Here is an 18,260-nt window from a genome sequence, read left to right on the forward strand (position 1 = left end):
AACTACAATGAGGTATCACCTCACACTAGTCAGAATGGCTATCATTAAAAAGTCTACAAATAATAAATGCTGGAGGGTGTGGAGAAAAAGGGACCCTCCTACAATGGTGATGGGAATGTAGTTTGGTGCAGCTATTATGGAAAACATAATGGAGATTCCTCAAAAGACTAAAAACATACTTACCATATGATCCAGCAATCCCACTCCTGGGCATATATCTAGAGGGAACTCTAATTCGAAAAGATACATGCACCCCAATGTTCATAGCAGCATTATATACGATAGCCAGGAAATGGAAACAATCCAAATGTCCATCCACAGATGAATGGATAAAGAATATGTGGTACACACAATGGAATACTACTCAGCCATAAAAAAGAATAAAATAATCCCATTTAAAGTAACATAGGTGGAAGTAGAGATTGTCATTATAAGTAAGCCAGAAAGAGAAAGAAAAATACCATGTGATATCACTCATATGTGGAATCTAAAAAGAAAAAAGAAAAAGACACAAATGAACTTATTTATAAAACAGAAAGACTCACAGACATAGAAAACTCATGGTTACTGGGGAGAAAGGGGGTGGAAAGGGATAAATTGGGAGTTTGAGATTTGCAGATACTGACTACTATATATAAAATAGATAAGCAAGTTTCTTCTGTATAGCACAGGGAACTATACTCAATATCTTATACTAAATCTATAATGAAAAAGAATATGAAAAGGAATATATGTTATGTATATGTATAACTGAAACATGGTGCTGTACACCAGAAATTGACACAACACTGTAATCTGACTATACTTCAACAACAAAAAAAGGTTACATAAAAGATAATGAGCTGTCTCAGACCACGACATCTCTCACCTCAATCCTGAGATCTTCACTCTTTACAGTAGCTACAAAAAAAGGGGCCACTGGTTCCTTTGTTGACCTGTCCAATATTATCCAATTTTTCATGTTCATTTCCAGTGTAAAGTCAATGATAGCCAACCTTATAGCCTTTGCAGGTCAGAATGATGTTACCTTTCAACAGCCACATTGGGAGTTTGCTACAGGCACTTCAAGCAGAAGACAAACCTTGCTTAGCATTTTAGCCCCAAGCTTGGATCATAAATGGCAAAGAGGATCCTACCTGCTTGCCAGCTCTAATGGAAATGACCTGTAGAGCACTGCTGGGGAGGATTCTGAGGCTACAAACTGGCTCTATGGGAAAGAATGCCGCGGTCACTTAGCAAGGGCCTGCCAGCACCCAAGACCCCATATCTGTCATTCCTGTTCCAGATGGAACCATCTTAAAATCAATATCACCTGATGCCACGTATATTGGCCTGGTGTGCTGACTGCTGGATGTTTGACCCAGATCTGTGGTTGACCTCCTGTGAAGTCAGACAACTTCTCTTTGCTTCACTACCTCCTGCAGGAAGACATTCTGTGGACAGTAATCCCTTTCAGGGATGCTTGAAGATGAATGGCTTAATTTAAGAGCACTTAGGGCTCTTTGAAGGAAAACACTGCATAATTTGTTAAGTCCACCATCTCCCTCTGCATTCGGCTTTGTCCACACCTCCATGAGTGCCTCGTGTTACTACTGACTCACTTTTGGGTGACACTTCTCTTTGGGTGGCTGGTGCTTCTGTGTGTCTTGCAAGCAGAAGCACTGACTGCTTTTATTCCAGAATATCTTTTCAAGGATTTTTGTTTAGTGAACAGCCTTGGGAGACAGAGACAGTGAAGCCCTCAGAGCACAGGGTAAGAATGCTTACTTTCCCCTGATAAAAGAGTTCTGTGAGCTCTGAGGTCCTCTCCTATAACACACTGCACTGCACTGCACTGCACTGCACGTGGCACCCCATCCTGTTTGCATCACCTGGTGAGAACTGGGGCTTGGGGAAAGGGTACAAGAAATCACTGATACTCTGGCCACTGCTAAAGCTGTGAGTAATAAAGTTTTTCGTCTCTCCATCAGGAATTTCCAGTCTCTGCCAGCATCCTCGAAACTGTGGCAGGCTAACTTGTTAAATTGCAAGAGAGCAAAATCTTAGACCATTCACAGTTCCTGACACCAATTAATCAAAACTCCCATATGTAAAACTATCAGCCAAACTTGCATAGATGCTGCTGAATGTCTGCAAAGGTCCATTTCTCTGCAAATTACCCTGGAAAAGCACATTATGTGCTTGCAGGAACTCCAGGGCAGTGACATCTGAACATATCCTTCTTTTTCCTTTACAGGACACAGGATAAAGGTATGAGGCCAAATCCATTTTTAAAATCGTTAAAGAAAAAGGAAGTGGTGGGCTAGATAAGATATACTAAGAACATAGAGCTTTAAAGGCAAAAGAAAAATACAGCTGGTACCTCCACTTCCCGCTTTCTCTTTCCATACCTCCACCCCTGCCCCCAGCACATGGCAAAAAAGAGTTGACCTGAGCTGTCTTATGCACAAACTCCATCTCAGGGGCACATGGGGTTAGAAATCAATGAAGCCAGCGAACTTTTTTAAGTCTTTATTTTAACAGCCTGAGAAAAATAATCATAGTTCTCATTCCATTGGCTGCATACACAGAACTTTCCATGCATCCTAGCATTTTAACATAATTCAAAACTCCATTTTCAGAGCAAGATATATATATCTTAACCCCGGTGTCTTCAATTCAGCATTTCTACCAGGAAGCCGTGTCTATACATTTAACAGATTCTCAGGTTTGTCCAATAAGCCATTGCTCTTAGACTAGGACGTTGGAAGGAGAAAGCTGATGTAGGAAAGACACTGAGGCTCTCAGAAGAATCCACCTAAAGTGTCAGTTAAATACTTGCTGAGATGTCCCACAGAGGAGCAGTCACTTAACCAGAATGGAGTTGAGCATCTGAATGGATCTTCCAGAAAATGTCCTTGTCTCCTGCCTTTGGGAAAACTTTTTGGGGAGCCAACAGCTTTTCCCCACAAGGTTTGGATTCTGCAGGACGTAACCCACCCAAGTGCTCCATCAGCCATAAGGTACTAATTCCTCTAAGAATATGTGGAATGCTGGTTTTCAACCCTGATTGCTCAGTAGAAACTCCTAGGGGGCGGGGAGGTTACAGCTCAGTGTATGCTTAGCAATTCCCAGTACCTCCATTAAAAAAAAAAGAAAGAAAGAAAGAAAGAAAAAGAAAAGAAAGGAAAGAAACTCCTAGGGAGCTTTTTACAAAATACTGATTTCCATCTGCCCACCCCAGGCCAACTGAGTTAGAATCTCAGGAGGAGCCGGGAAGAAACCCTTGTTAGAGCATAACATTACAGTACAGCTCTGAGCATGTAAATATCAAACCAAACGGAACTGTGGTTCTCAGGGGGGAGGAGGGAGGGATAGATTAGGAGTCTGGGATTAACAGACCCACATTCCTGTATATAAAGTAGATAAATAACAAGGACCTACTGTAGAGCACAAGGAAGTATATTCAATTCTTTGTAATGAGCTGTAATGGAAAAGAATCTGAAAATATACATATATGTGTATGAATATGTATAACTGAATCGCTTTGCTGTACACCTGAAACTAACATTGTAAATCGACTACACTTCAATTAAAAAAACCCAAACAAATAGCCTTGCTCCTCAGTCCATTCCATTTTAAAGGGGGAAGCAAGGCGAGTTCTGAGATACTGATTTATCTAGCCTGCATGGGCGATCAGAGCTCTCATTCACTCATTCATTCACTCCATAAAGGTTTGTGGAACACCTAGTAAATATCACATGCTGCCCACAGGAGTCGCAATCACAGGGAAGATGACAGAGAACCAGCAATCTCAGTGCCCGGAGGGGAGGGCAGAAGGCTACAAGAGCACAAATGGAGGGGCACCCACCAGTCACGTGCCTTTCTTCCTCCATCCACCTCGGCCCTTGGCCTCCTCGAGCTCACCCCTGCACCTCAACCCCAGTGCACTTGTGACCATGACACCCACGTTGTCAGGGGAACTTCATCACTCACAATCATTTACCAACACCAGACGGAGCTTTTAATAAATCTTGAGAGCACCTGAATAGCTTTTTCCTCTCTGATTTAAAACAAAGATTTACAGAAAGAACAGGAAAAAACAACTGACATTCCTCAACCCCAAGGTTACATGGAAATTCGGAAGTGACACATTTGTGTGGGTTTCAAGCTAGAGGACAGATTGAAGAAATGGGCCCTTGGCATCCTCTCCATGGAGGAAGCCAATGGCCATGGCAGAACCTTTTATGGAAAAATAGCTGACGGAGCCAAGCTGCCAAGGAACACACACACACCAGAGCTGGGGAAGGCAAGGGCACACGCAGACCTTGCGTCGCAAAATCCAGCAGCAGGGAGGGCGCCAGGGGTGGAAGTTTACTTGTTCTCAGCAGACAGGTAGTAACTGTCTTCAGCCACATTATCAGAGAGTAACTTTGCCTTTTTTAAATTTTCATAGACAATCTAGCATTCTTCACAAAAGAGCCAGCCAGCCAGACTTCTTTTCTGGAAACACTGAATCCTGTGGTGCATTTTTTTTTTCTAATTTTCAAGAGTAAGTACTGCTTTGCATGCCCTTCATCCTGTGCAGTAATTAAAGAAGGAAACTGGACTGAACATCTGCTCCATGACTCGATAGCTGAGATCTTAGGAAAGTAACTTCTCTGGATACTTACGTCCCTCGTCCGGAATCTGGAATAAAAATGGATTGTTGCCGAGAGTGAACGAAATGGTACATGTAAAGCCTTTAGCTCAGCGTCTGGTACACAGTAGGTATTTAGAAAGAGGGCTTATCTGTATCTCCATAATTCAAACTCACAACTGGGAGAGGATGTAATATAGCAACTTTGAATTTTGGGCTTCATGTGGCAGTGCCCTACAATCTAATAAGTGAAAAAGAAGAAACCCTGCATTTATCTACAGTATCTCCCAGGTCAGCCCTGGGTGATGGGCACTGAGCAGACATACAACAGTGTCTGGAAGAGCACACGCCAGAACCCAGTGCTCTCCCACACTGTGCAGCTGTAAAATGTCTGTAACGTCCTGTTGCTGTGCATCTATGTAGACTCTTCAGCATTATCACTTTTAAGCCAACTTTTCAGAATACTCTGGAAGACAAGTGGAGAAAAATATGATTTCAAGTTAGAAAGTGTTCCTTTACTTCTAAGCCCTTTTCCAGAGGCAGGCCCACAATGTGAGCTGAGGGAAAGGAGCGGGGAGGTGGGGTGAGGAGGCTAAGGATTCTTGAAGAGCATCAAACACGGGGAGAAGGGCCAGAGGCAGGTCCCCAAAGAGGGCACAGCTGGGACCCAGCTCTTCTGGGCTCAGGGACAAGCCAAGGGGAGCTGGCACCCAACTGTGGGAGTTTTAGATGGTGCATGCTCAATTCAAGGGCCAGCATCCATTTCTTCAAATCTTCAGAAAGGCTCTTCTTGGTGCTGAAGGATAAACTCAGACCACTCACTGAGAGCAGCTTTCACAGGGACTTCCAAGAGTTCACTGTGCACCCAGGAATCAAGCTCTTGTGTCCTCAGTTTCCAAGATACATGGAGCCACTGGTACCTGTTGAGCAGGTGTCCTACGAAAGCAAAATTGGACGCGGGAAGCACATTCTCAACACCTTTAATCTTAACCTTTTCTTCAGTACTGACTAGGGAGTGGGTACATTTAGAAATGACTTTTATTCTGCCTTCTCTTAGTCGGTTGGCCACATCTGAAGCACTGTACATTTTCTTTTAAAAACAGGAGGCTCTTTGTGGGTGGGGAGGTCGAGTGTCAACTTCATTATCAGGATGATTAGAATTGGAAGAAGCCGCAGATAAACGTGTCTGTCCTTATGTGTTGTAATGATGTAGCAATTATGAGGATTCTGAGACACAAACTAAAGATGCACTTAGAAACATTTATAAGTTTTCAGGGGTTTGTGCTTCTCCCTCTGACAAATCACTTCAGAAGGCACCCCTCTAAAACTGTAATGTCCCTATGGCCCAGGAAATCTGGTGAAAAAGAAGAAAGGATCAACTCTAAAGCACATAGGCTGACAGAGCTCTGCAATTAAAGGAAAAGGAAATAGTTTAGGAGGCGTGGGTTGGCAAGTAGGAGGGCTAAGCAGAGAAGATGGTAACAACTAAAGAGATGATACAAATGATCTAATTCTCATATATTTAGAATCAATAACCTGGGTTCTCTTCTGATACGAGGCACCAGGATTGGAGCTAGAGCCCTTGTCACCTAACACCACAGCTCACACCTGCCTTCCCCACAGAGAACGAGAAATGCCAGTGTCCCTTCTCCCAGGGGTGAGAAGTAAAATACCTAATGACTAGTCCAGCACAGTCAGTAGTGAATGAAACACAAACAAAGAGTAATAGAGCACAGGCATGGAGCAGGCAGAAGAAGTGTCAGCCTCAAACCCTCCGGCAGTCCCCATTAGCTGCCTCCCTCCGCATACCTGGGCTCCACACTGGTGGCCCGTGTACTGTCTCACTCGGCTCAAGGACACTCACTTTTCAAAATATTTGTTTCACCCACTAAAACTGGAAAAATCAAAACCATCTTCTAAATCGAGAAGGAAATACACCAGGCATGATTTTCCACCATTTGCATGGCCCCTGGCATATCCAGCTCTCTGGGGTACCCGTGTTGGTGATGAGAGCAGCGAGGAGCCAGGTGGCTGAGGATGCTGAGAAGTTGGGGGACATCGTCAGATCCCCTCTCCAAACCCTTCTCAGTCCTTACAACCCAGTCTTAATGCCACTTCTGTAAAATCTTCTCAAATATCTTGCCCAAAAGATACCTCGCAGAGGACCTTACCTGAAGTATTCTTATGATGTTTATTTACATGCTGTCTTTTAAAAATGCCTTCTCTCTCCTCTCAGACTTCAAATTCTGGGAAGGCAGGGCTCACACGTTTAATCTTTGGATTCCTCATGAGGTAGAGGATGGTGCCGAATGCCCGGCCAAACAAGTGAGAGCAGGGAGCACAAGTCCAACCTGGGGGAGAGGGAACGGAGGGGAAACTGAGGCAAAAGAGATGCTGGGTGGGGAAGGGGGTGGCAGGGGCAGGGAGGAGATTCACGTTTAGGCGTCAGAGAGCAAACATGTACAGATTCGGTGATGCCCAGGGTAGCAGGAGACAGCGCTGGGACCCTGCATTTGAGAGAGAGGCTTCCCATTTTCTGCCCTGGGAAATCTGAAAGCATCCCTTCCGCTTTTTCCTCCCTCCCCTCCCACTTCACTTAGCTCTTTTCTGTGGCAGGGTACCGTGATACATACGTGTGTAGCACGACTACCATAGGTCAGCATCTTACAGGACACAAAGGTAAATCACTAAGTTGTTGGCTACCTACCATGCAAGGCACCGTCATGGAGCTTAAAGTCACAGTACTTATAGGTTTTACTAGTTGAGTGTGACATGAAACAGACATTTTCCATTCTGGGAAACTATCAAGTTCATTCCACATAACACTCAGCAACATCTGTCATCACTTCAGTGAACATTTTCCTGGCACTTGTTTGTGAGCAAAAGCTGTTAGACACTCAACGATGATAAGAGCATGGTGAAAATAGTATACGTATGTGCTGCTGGTGGCACTGTCACCAGGAAAAAAAAAATCCAGTAGTATAACTTTTTGGCTATAAAAATATTCATACATTTGACCACACAATTCCAATCCTGAGACTATGTCCTTTGGTGATAAATCAACAGGAAAAAATATGTACTTAACACCATATTCAGTACCCTAAAAAGGAAAACAATTCAAATGTCAACAATAGGGAAATGACTTTTATAACTTTATGGTTAGTTTGATCATGATGTATTATGTATCCATTAAAAGTGAGTATTTATGGGAAATTTGTGGATACAGGAAATATTTATAAATAATATTAGATGAGAAAAGCAGGCTTCAAGTTTTATGCGTAGTACAGATATAGCCATGCAAAACTCCATGTGTGTATGGACAAGAATAAAAAGATAATACCCAAAGATAATGAAAAAGATAACTGGAGTGTTAAGGTAGTGGATTGTTTTTAAGTTAATGTTAATAAAAGTAGGGGTGCTACTGGCAGCATTTCACAGGACTGGGAAGAGGGGAGAAGTGAGAAGGTCAGTGAAAGACCAAGAAAGACTTGAGCCCAAGACAAAATTCACCAACAACATATTCACATTCCTACAGGTGCAATTTCTGTTTTGCACTGAGTGTTTCCAATAAGGATAATGAATAGATAATTTGTAACAGGAAAGCATGCTAATGAATGAAATCTACTTATTCAAAAAGAGACTTATTCATGAACTCTTTCCTGTTACCAAATTACATGCAAGCTTGACTATTAGTTATTTATGGAGGAAAAAAAAAGTAATTTCAACTTTATACAAAATGTGTTTGGAGTGGGCACCCCGGCTGTGGCCTCACTGTAAACCAGCCATGTGGAGTCAAGCAAGTGACTGAGGGCCCCTGGGTCTCTGTTTCTCCACATACAAAATGAAGAGGCTGAAATAGCAACTCCGTGGGCCCCTTGGCTGTAACATCTCATGAAACTGGGAAATTGCCTCCTGTCTCTGGGAACTTGATGTAGTACATGGATACAGCTCTTCATTCAATTTAGCAATGGCCTGAGGCTGCTGAGAAGAGAATTAGACAGGAGACCCTCTGGCCTTCTAACCTCACTCTGTTAGTTAGCCATTTTCATCGCTCATAGTTCTTCATTTATCAAATTACACTTATATGATGACTATGCCTTGTTAGGCACACTTGATGAGTCTTAACTCATTTAATCTTTACAGCTACTCTAGGATGTTGAAAAATATTATACACTCATTTTACAGATGAAGAAATTGAGGCGTGAGAGGTTAGTAATTTCCCAAGGTCACTCAGCTGGCAAGTGGCAGACTTGGGACTCAGTTCCAAGCAGTACAGCTCCAATGCTGATACTGTTAACCAGGATGGACTTGATTGGGATGCTGTTCTCTGGTAATCGGATACACACCACACCCAACTCGCCAGCCAGGAGTTTGCAGTTTCAGGGAGGAAAGGAAGCCTCAACAATCAACTTGCCAAGAGCATCCTGCCTAAGAATGGCACAGAATACTCCAACATTAATGATTCACCTTCATGTTAGACATGCCCTCATGGGTCCTTGTGGGCAAATTAGGTTTACCGCTGCCTTCTGTAAGTCTAGCATTAAGAACAGACCCCATGAGATTTGGAATAAGAGGAAGGGGTAGGTAAACAAGATTAGGTGCACTTCAGAGTGGACTATCTCAGGACACCTGCAGAAATGATGAAATCCTCCCTAACATTCAAAAGCCAGCCTTGGTCCCACCAGGGTCTCCAAGATTCCCCTACCATTCCCAGTCCTTGATGATTATTCCCTCTTCTAAACCCAGAGGGAGGGATTCAGCAAATACTTGTAGTAAGAATATGAACCATAGAACACGAGACTCTAGGAAGACAGAATTTGGTAAAGTATCTGCTTGGTTTTGTTCAATTCAAGCAACAGAACTGTCTTCAAAAACAATCTTTCCTTTTCTGTTTATAACAGCAAAACATGTTTATTATTGGTATTTTAAATAACACAGAAAAAAATATAAAGAAGAAACTAAATACCCACAATAGAACTATCCACTGTTAACCTTGTGGTGCAGATCTCCTGATCTCTTTTCTAAGCATCTTTGTGTATTTTTAATACAAAATTTAGAAATAATTCAACAGCCTGCTTTTTTTCACTTAACAATACAGCATAAGCTGTAATGGCTATATAGAATTATGTGTGAGTAGCAGGATGAAAAAGATATGCAAAAACAAAACTGACAGTGGGTGCTTTGCCTCCTAAGTATAAGAGTTTACATAATTTCTATCAGTGGAGAAAATTGTATACTGTGTCATTCACTTTATAGAGCCTAGTTGGAGAATTAGAAAGCCAAATCTCACCCTCCCTATCCTTCAGTGTTACTAAAGAGCATAAACCCAGAGTAGATAAATCCTCTGTGAGTGTTTGGATCCACAAGCATGGAGGATGAAAGTGGTAGGGCAATATGGTGAGGCCCAGAGTAAGAGACCTTTTCAGGAGTCTCCAGTGATGGTAAACAACAGTAACACCCACCCCAGCCTTTAGTACAGGCAGCTTGCACATCCAATGCCTCCCCAGAAGGGTCTGAGGGTAATCCAAGAAAAGAGGATGAGTGGTGTGTCTGGGCTGCCTTGCAGTCAGGATGTGAAACTTGAGGTTGATGGAGCCAGGACTCAGCACTGAAAAGCACTGCAAGTGCTTAGCCCCTGGAAATTCATCAAAGTCCTGGAGAGGATACTGAATTTTCCATAGGCTGTTGAAAGAGAGCTCGAGCCAATTTCACTTCGGTCTCAATGGATAGGGAAGCTCAGATGCCATGTGGTTATCTGACGTCCTATAATTTATTTATTGTCTCCAACTGCTGTTCACTTAGACTATTTATGTTTTTTTACTCTTAGCAATGAAATGGTAAACACTACAGCAGAGACCACTACCTGGTCACCAAATCCATGTCCTTCTCTTCCTGGGCATAAAACTAGACCACACTTCCTAGCCTCCTTTGAAGTGAGATGCGGCCAAATGACAGAGTTACAGAAACAGAAAGGGAACAGCGGTGCTGGGGCAACTCTAGGCCAAGGCTTTCAAACAGTGGTGGGCTTCACACCTTCTCTCTCCCCTTCTGTCCACTAGATGCAAAACATGGCAAGGCCCTAGGAAACAACAAGGCCACAGGATGGAAGGAGGCTGGATCCCTGAATTACTTCCTGGACAAAAGTCATCTGCCAGCCTGGAATCCCACTTTTGAACTGCTTCCTGAGTAAGAAAGAATCATTTGACATTTTTTGGCCTATGTAGCATTGCATTATCAGTTTAAGCTGACTCTACAAACATCTCTAAACATCAATGCTTGCACACCTTATCTGTACTAGTTAGGAGAGTCCCAAATTCATGTTCAAGTCTGGAAGACTTTTAGGCATTTGATAAACTATTGTCAAACTGAACCCAGAATTTTGACTCTGATAATCACTGGAGGTCATTCCAACTCCTGTAACTGTATACAACCAGGTATAAAATGGTTTTTCAACTCATCCCTTTACAGAGAAGTAAAAAATATTTGTTGAGAATGACTGAACCCCACCCCCATACCAAGCATGCTATACACTTAGCTTACTACACACATTGAACTATGAAGAGTGACTTCGACTAATAGCTTAAACTTCTCTTCACTAGGAAATCACTCAGCACCCTTAATCCATGCGCCACACCGCCATCTCTTGTGCCCCTTCATACTGTTCTAATCCAGTGCCCTCCTGCCTGACCCAGACTGCCTGCCGCTGGCTTCTGAGCCCTTGTCACACAATCACAATTCTTGCTTGTTCGTTTGTTCAAAGTGAGCTTCCAAGGACTTTGAAGTATTGTCTCAATAGGAACTGCTTTCCAGAAAGGGCTTTCTAACGGAGTCTTAAAAGCAAAATACGCATGTTTCAATCCTTGGAAATCACACTGAGTCACCTACAAAGAACAATAAAAGATTTGGCATACCCAACCCTGTACAAAATACGTACGTAAGAAATGTGTATTGTATAGGATAATGCCATGGCATATAATGACTATATAAATAACACCTAACTTTCCTCAATTTTTGTTATCTTTCTCATTTTTTATGCTTAAAGTATTGCGAGTTAAGGTTTTATTTTTTCAAGACTGATTCTCTGAAGGTTGACCTCTTAGAAATGGATTTGCTCTTCTGCAAGGCCCCAAGGGAACTGGTGAAGGCCTACTGCTTGAAGTTATATATCCTGTTCAAACACAAGATTTAGACTCAGATCCGCATCTCACCAGGATGGAGCTGAGGTGGCTAATCCTGCTATGAGCTTGCCACACATTCCCAAAGGCCTGGACCTCAGCCTTCTCACTACCACATCAGGGGAAGAGCCAGTGATTCCCTAATCATGGAGCTTAAAAGCTCCACAGCCCAAGAGCTCCTCTCTGGAGTCTGGTGCCTGGTCCTGCCAGATTGCCAGGCCCAACCAAGATGGTAAAGAGTGGATATGCCTTCTCATGCTCCTGCCCCTGGGGGACTTCCCCAGTCAGCACTGCTCCCAGAGGTTTAGCACGTGTTGTTGGACCATTTGGCTTTATTTGCATGAGAAGCATAGACTTGAATTTGCAGAAGTTAACATGTGGCTCTACTGTACTTGATTTCCTCTTACCTACTCTCCAGTTTTGTCAATGTGGTGAGTGACATCAATGGATGTTCTAGGGTTCAACCATCTTTGCATTTTTAAGGTAAATCAAACTAGATCATTAAAGCTCCAGCTACAGATGTAGGTATATATACACAATACGTTGCTGAGTTTTCATTTCTACCAGAATTTTCTAGTTTGGACCCCAAGGTTATAGTAGCTTTATAAGGTAAGTTGAGGAACATTTGCTCTTTTGTATTCTCTCGAGTCAGTTCAAGATCAGAATTATGTTCCACGAATATTTGGTGGAATTTACCTATAATGTAGGCAATTTGGAGCAGACTGTAGATTTTTCACTACTGATTCAACTTCTCTAAGGATGTGGTTATTGCCACGGCTCCAGGAAGCTGCAGGCAACGAGTTCTGTGATCATTATAACCTATTTCTGCGCTGTTCCCTATCAGAGCACAAGCTCCACAGGGAAGCAACTGTGCTGGTCACACTGATCACGGTGTTTCCACCTCATAGCACCAGCTTGAAATACGTCTGTTGAATTAATGCTTTGTTAAATAAAACATCAAGATCTACTGAAAAGCTATTAGAAACACAAAATATTTAATAATATTAATAAGGTAGCCCCCTCTAAATAACTTCGTAAAGCCCTCTTAAATAGAAGTATCGACTAGTTTGAAAATACAGTGGAATCAAAATTTCCACTCACACTGGCAACAACTAAAAAGGGTCCAGGAACAAAATTAAGAAGAAATATACAGAAATTACAATAAAGAAAACTAAAAACTGCGTTCAAAAGACGCAGAATATTTGAATCAATGAAGAGACATACACATTCTGAAAGTGGAAGACTATCTTCTAAAGAGGTCAATGCTCTAAAAAATTCAACCCACATGTTTAATTTCAAGTAAAAGAGAAGAGACATTATAAAGCCTCATGAGCTAAAGCAGTATGATAACAGCGTAAGATTCAGTAAATGGATAAATGGGAAGAGAAAGATCAACATATATACAATGATGGCGATAACAGTGATAGCAAATTCTTAAATGCACTGACCATGTACCAAGTACTGTTCTACATGTTTTACGTTTTTATCCTTAAAAGAATACTGAAAAGTAAAGTACTATTATTAACTTACCCCATTTTTACAGATGAATAAACTGAGGCCAAGAGTGGAATGCAGGAAGGGACCAGGGTTGGTATGCAGACTTTCACGTAATCTCTGTTTTATTCTTTATGGCCATGTTCTCCATCCAGCCTAGCATCCCGTAGTCAGCAGCCTCTTTGAGATTAAACCTCCCATCTCCTTGGCGAGGGTGGTCACCCGGGGCGGTGGAAGTCACTGGGAGGTCTGACTTCTTATGCAGATTTCCAAGCAATCCTGCTCTCAGTCCCTACACTCTTCTAAGACATCTGGTACCTCCAATTCCTAAGCCTGTCAGAGTTTCACAACTTATTGGCTGCCTCCTCTGCAGGCACTTTGAGTTTTAATGTTCTTCCCATTGATCAATCTGTTAGCATTTATCATATTTTTCCACCTTCTGAATTTTTTATGAAAGTCTCATCCACTGCTGTCTCTAGGATTAAGTTTGTAGACTTTGTTGATTTCTTTACATTTTTAAAAACTGAGTTTTAAGAGATAGCCAAGAAACCTTATATTTTTGATGCATCATGTTCAAGCAAAAGTCCACATATTAATTTACCCTAAGGAAATTATCAATGAAGAACACAAAGATGTATGTTAAAGAATATTTATTGCTTCTTAATGTTTAATGGGAAAAATGAGGATGGTCAAATAACTAATAATAGTGCTGCTGTGAACATGAGTTTACTCATATCTCTTTGAAACTTGTAATTCTTCTGGATAAATATCCAGAAGTGGGATTACTGGGTCAAATGGTAGTTCTGTTTTTAATTTTCTGAGGAATGTTATATTATTTTCCATAGTGGTTGTATGATATTATATAAATCCCACCAACAGTGCACAAGGATTCCAATTTCTCCACATTTTCATCAATACTTGCTTTGTTTTTTTGATAGTAACCATCCTAATGGGTGTAAGGTGGTTTTGATTTGCATTTCTCTGATGATTAGTGATGTTGAGCATCTTCTCAAATAGCTAATAATAAAGGATTAATTTTTTACCTTGTCTATAACTATCTTTTTAATTGAAGTATAGTCAATTTACAATGTTGTGTCAATTTCTGATGTACAGCATAATGTTTCAGTCATACATATACATACATATATTCCTTTCCATATTCTTTTTCATTATAGGTTACTATAAACTACTGAGCATAGTTCCCTGTGCTATACAGTAGAAACTTATTGTTTATCTATTTTATATAGTAGTTAGTATCTGCAAATCTCAAACTCCCAGTTTCTCTCTCCCCACCCTTCCCCTTGGTAACCATGATAAACATGTTTGTTCTCTATGTCTGTGAGTCTGTTTGCTTTGTAAATAAGTCCACTCGTGTCCTTTTTTTTTTTAAGATTCCACATATGAGCGATATCATATGATATTTTTCTTTCTCTGATTTACTTCACTTAGTATGATAATCTCTGGTCCATCCATGTTGCTGCAAACGGCATTGTTTTATTCTTTTTTATGGCTGAGTAGTATTCCATTATATAAATATACCACAACTTCTTTATCCAGTCATCTGTTGATGGACATTCAGGTTGTTTCCATGTCTTGGCTAATGGAAGTAGTGCTGCTATGAATACTAGGATGTATAAAGGATTAATTAAAGAAATTACGGTACCTCTGTGGTGACCAGGGAGCTGTGCCATTCAGATCTTCAACATAATCTTCTATGGGGAATCACAGTAGACTGGAAGCCTCCAGCTGCTATCTTTGGATCCACATCAGTGTTCACACTGAGGTCATGCTTGCTCCATGCTGTTCACCCCCCTCATTGACCAACCATGGTGGAGGCCCTGGAGCCAGGCCATTCCCGTGCTACCTGAGAACCATGTGATGGGCAACCTGTGCCCAGGGCCTGACTCCCCATCAGCCTCGGCGCGAGCTTCTCAGAACTGTGATACTCTTCCTAACCAATCCTTCTTCCTTCACAGGGGTCACACTCACACCTTCCCACCTGCCTATTCCTGCTCCCTCCCCCTTGACCTTCACAGGGATTTCTATCGATACATTTCTTACATAGTTAGTACTCTCCTGGCATCTGCTTCTCGGAGGATCTGAACCAACAGAACACCCATCTGCAAACAGTAAGGCAGGTTTCAAATATTCTATTTATAAAAAATAGGTAAGGATAGAAAAAAATAGGATATGATGCTATATACAACATGATCCCAGTTTCTTTTTTTTAAAAACCACACAGAGTAATAGGTGTGGTGTGTGTGTGATGTCAGTGGTGTGTGTACACTCAAAATACTTCCCACGTTCACATCACAACAATAAGACTGCTTATTTCTGGGTGAACAATTGAGTTGCTGTTTCTCTACTCTTTCATTTTCTAATGTTTCAATAACAAACATGACTATATTTATAATCACAAGCAAAGATACAGTGCACACACACACACACACAAAGGATCTGTGAGGACCCTCAGGTCCCCCCGAGGTTGGATGCTGTCTGAAGGAGCATGCCGGCTGGCCTCATCCTCCAAGGCCGACGCACAGTAGGCAGGCATCACTAAGCGGCAAGAAATACAGATTATAATCAGCACTCAACAGCTTCAAAAATGTGCCTGGCTGATTCCAGATGCTTCCAAAATTCAAACTGCCTTTAGGAATCTCAATGGAGCATCAGAGAGGAACAAAACAGATGGGGTGCCAATCCCACTGAGCGTGGCTTGTTTTCGTTTCATTATGTTTTAAGATAAATTTCTACCAAGTCAGTAGTTATCCAAACTACTTTATTTTTTACTTTATTACTTAACTGGTAAGCAAGAATGATGTCTTCTCCTCCCTGAAGGACAGATGACTTTCCTCCCAAGTCTGCAGAAGTGATTCAGGGGACACCAAGCTGGCAGGAGGCACACGTGTGTCACCCTTAAACTTGGGTTTGTCCCTCCACCACGGAGCCAGCCTCATGTTGGCTGTTTTGGGGAATTCTTGTGAATCAAAATGTTAGAACAGTGCGATACCACCACCAAAACAAGAGCTAACACTTATTTTGTGATTACTTTGTGCCAGGTAATGTTCTGAATGCTTCCTACATATTAAACAGCTCATTGAATCTTCACAAGAATCCTATCGGGGAAGTACTAACACCCCTCCCATTTCACACAGGAGGACGCAGGGGTGCAGAGAGGTAAAGTAGCTTTGCCAGAACCCACAGCCAGTGTGTGGTGGAGCTGCAGTGTGAACACAGGATGTCACAAAGGAGAATTAAGATGGAGAACAAAATGCTACTCTGCGGCTCGGGTTCACAGCAGCTGACCTTGACAGAAATGAAAGTTGGACTACGCCAGATAGATAAACAGCAGGAAGTGCAATTCCACTGGGGAGCAAATCCATCAAAACAGACAAGAGGATATGAACTGAAAAAAACAAAGGAGGAAGCTAAACAAAAGCCCACTAAGCACACACTGAGAGACAGACAGGTGAAGTGGTGTGGACAGGCACAGCAGGCATGAAGGGACCGAGCCGGGGACAGAGTCACACAAGTCCAAGAAGCCGGTCTGTGGCGGAAAGGACAGTGGAGAGGAGAGGGGAGCAGGTGAAGCTCAGATATGAGGGTGTGAAATTAACAGAGAAACTGACGGCAGAGCAATGGTATGGTCAGCCAAGAGGAAAGGATGGAAACCCAGGGTCATGGGGTCCAGTATCTCCACTCTGAAAAAGCAAGAGGCCAGGAAGAGGGAAGCAACTGATTGGAGAGGGAACTGCATCATTTCCTTCTCACTGTTATTTTAACCCTTGCATGACATCTTCCTCAGCTGCCCTGCCAAACAGTAGGAAAGCCGAACTCCTCTCCCAGGGCTACGTCCTACAGAATGAAAAAGCAACATGTCAGTTCTCACCCTCCCTTGGTGCACTGACGGAGGCTGGATGGTTGGTTTTCTGTACGTCCTCTGCGGTTTTAGGGATTCTCGCCAAGAATAAGGTGTGATTTCAGGTGAGTAGGGGCCATCTGAAAAATTCTCCTCTTGCAGAATTATTGTGGCCATGAAATCAGATCACACACGTAAAGAACATAGATGCAGGGCGTGACACGTCGTATGTGCTCAGTGAGCGGTGGCCATGAGGACAGGGTGTCTGTCTCTACTCAGAAACATTCAGTGGCTCCTCACTGTCAACAGGACACAAGTCCAGACACCCAGCCTGGCACTGAAAGCCATTCGTTGGTGAGGCCCCTGCTTATATTTGTATAATCTTAACCACAGAACTCATCCACTCCATTTACATCTTGGCAGCTTTAGTCCTACTCAGAAATGTCCAACAGCCTATGTTAAGAGGATTTAAGAATTAAATGACACGGGTCCCCTCCATCCCAGAGCTTAGCCATGGATCACGGGAGTTTATCAGCTACTTTTTCAGGTCCAGGTGGGGGAAGTGAGGAAACATCATAGACTTCCTCCTGAAATACTGGTCAGGTTTGGAAAAGATGTGATGACAGTGCTGGGTCACTCCCTGGAGGACAGCTTTCTGCTCAGACAGAGGCACGACAGGAGAGACTGAAGAGTTCAAGATCACAGGGACACTGAAGGAGAGCAAATGCCGTGTAAGTCCAATTAGAAACATAAAGCAGGAATACTGTGTTTTAGGACAGTGGTCACAAGTGGTCAGGCTTGAAAACAAGCAAGCAGCAGTGGGTATGGGACCCACTTGACAAAGCCAAGAAAAACCACGGCAGGCACTGTTCTCCAGGATGATGAAGACTAAAAGCCACTTGGGTCTACATTCCAGACACACAAATCTCATTTTCACTCATCATTCCTTGGTTCAGTGCAAAGGAGCTACTTTGATTATATTTGTTTCCTGCTGTTTTTACCCTTGTCCTGGCAGTTCCCTCCCCTGTGCTCCTCCCCAGCCTGACGAGTCTATTCCTAGTTCCACACGCAGGCCTGGCCGTCAGAACATCTCATTCTTTTGGCCCCTGTGATT

General features: G+C 42.5%; 1 long non-coding RNA gene across 1 annotated transcript; it reads right to left on the reverse strand.

Annotated features, from left to right (window-relative positions):
• Positions 1-2,496: 2,496 nt before the first annotated feature.
• LOC140689723 (uncharacterized) lies at positions 2,497-6,960 on the reverse strand. The gene is made up of 3 exons (XR_012064796.1): positions 6,790-6,960; positions 5,441-5,554; positions 2,497-5,084 (listed from the first exon to the last, which is right to left on the reverse strand). It is a non-coding gene; the product is annotated as an uncharacterized lncRNA (long non-coding RNA).
• Between the last annotated feature and the right edge of the window lie 11,300 nt (positions 6,961-18,260).

The sequence above is a fragment of the Vicugna pacos genome, chromosome 3, assembly GCF_048564905.1.
Source record: "Vicugna pacos chromosome 3, VicPac4, whole genome shotgun sequence".
In the NCBI taxonomy this organism is placed as follows: domain Eukaryota; kingdom Metazoa; phylum Chordata; class Mammalia; order Artiodactyla; family Camelidae; genus Vicugna; species Vicugna pacos.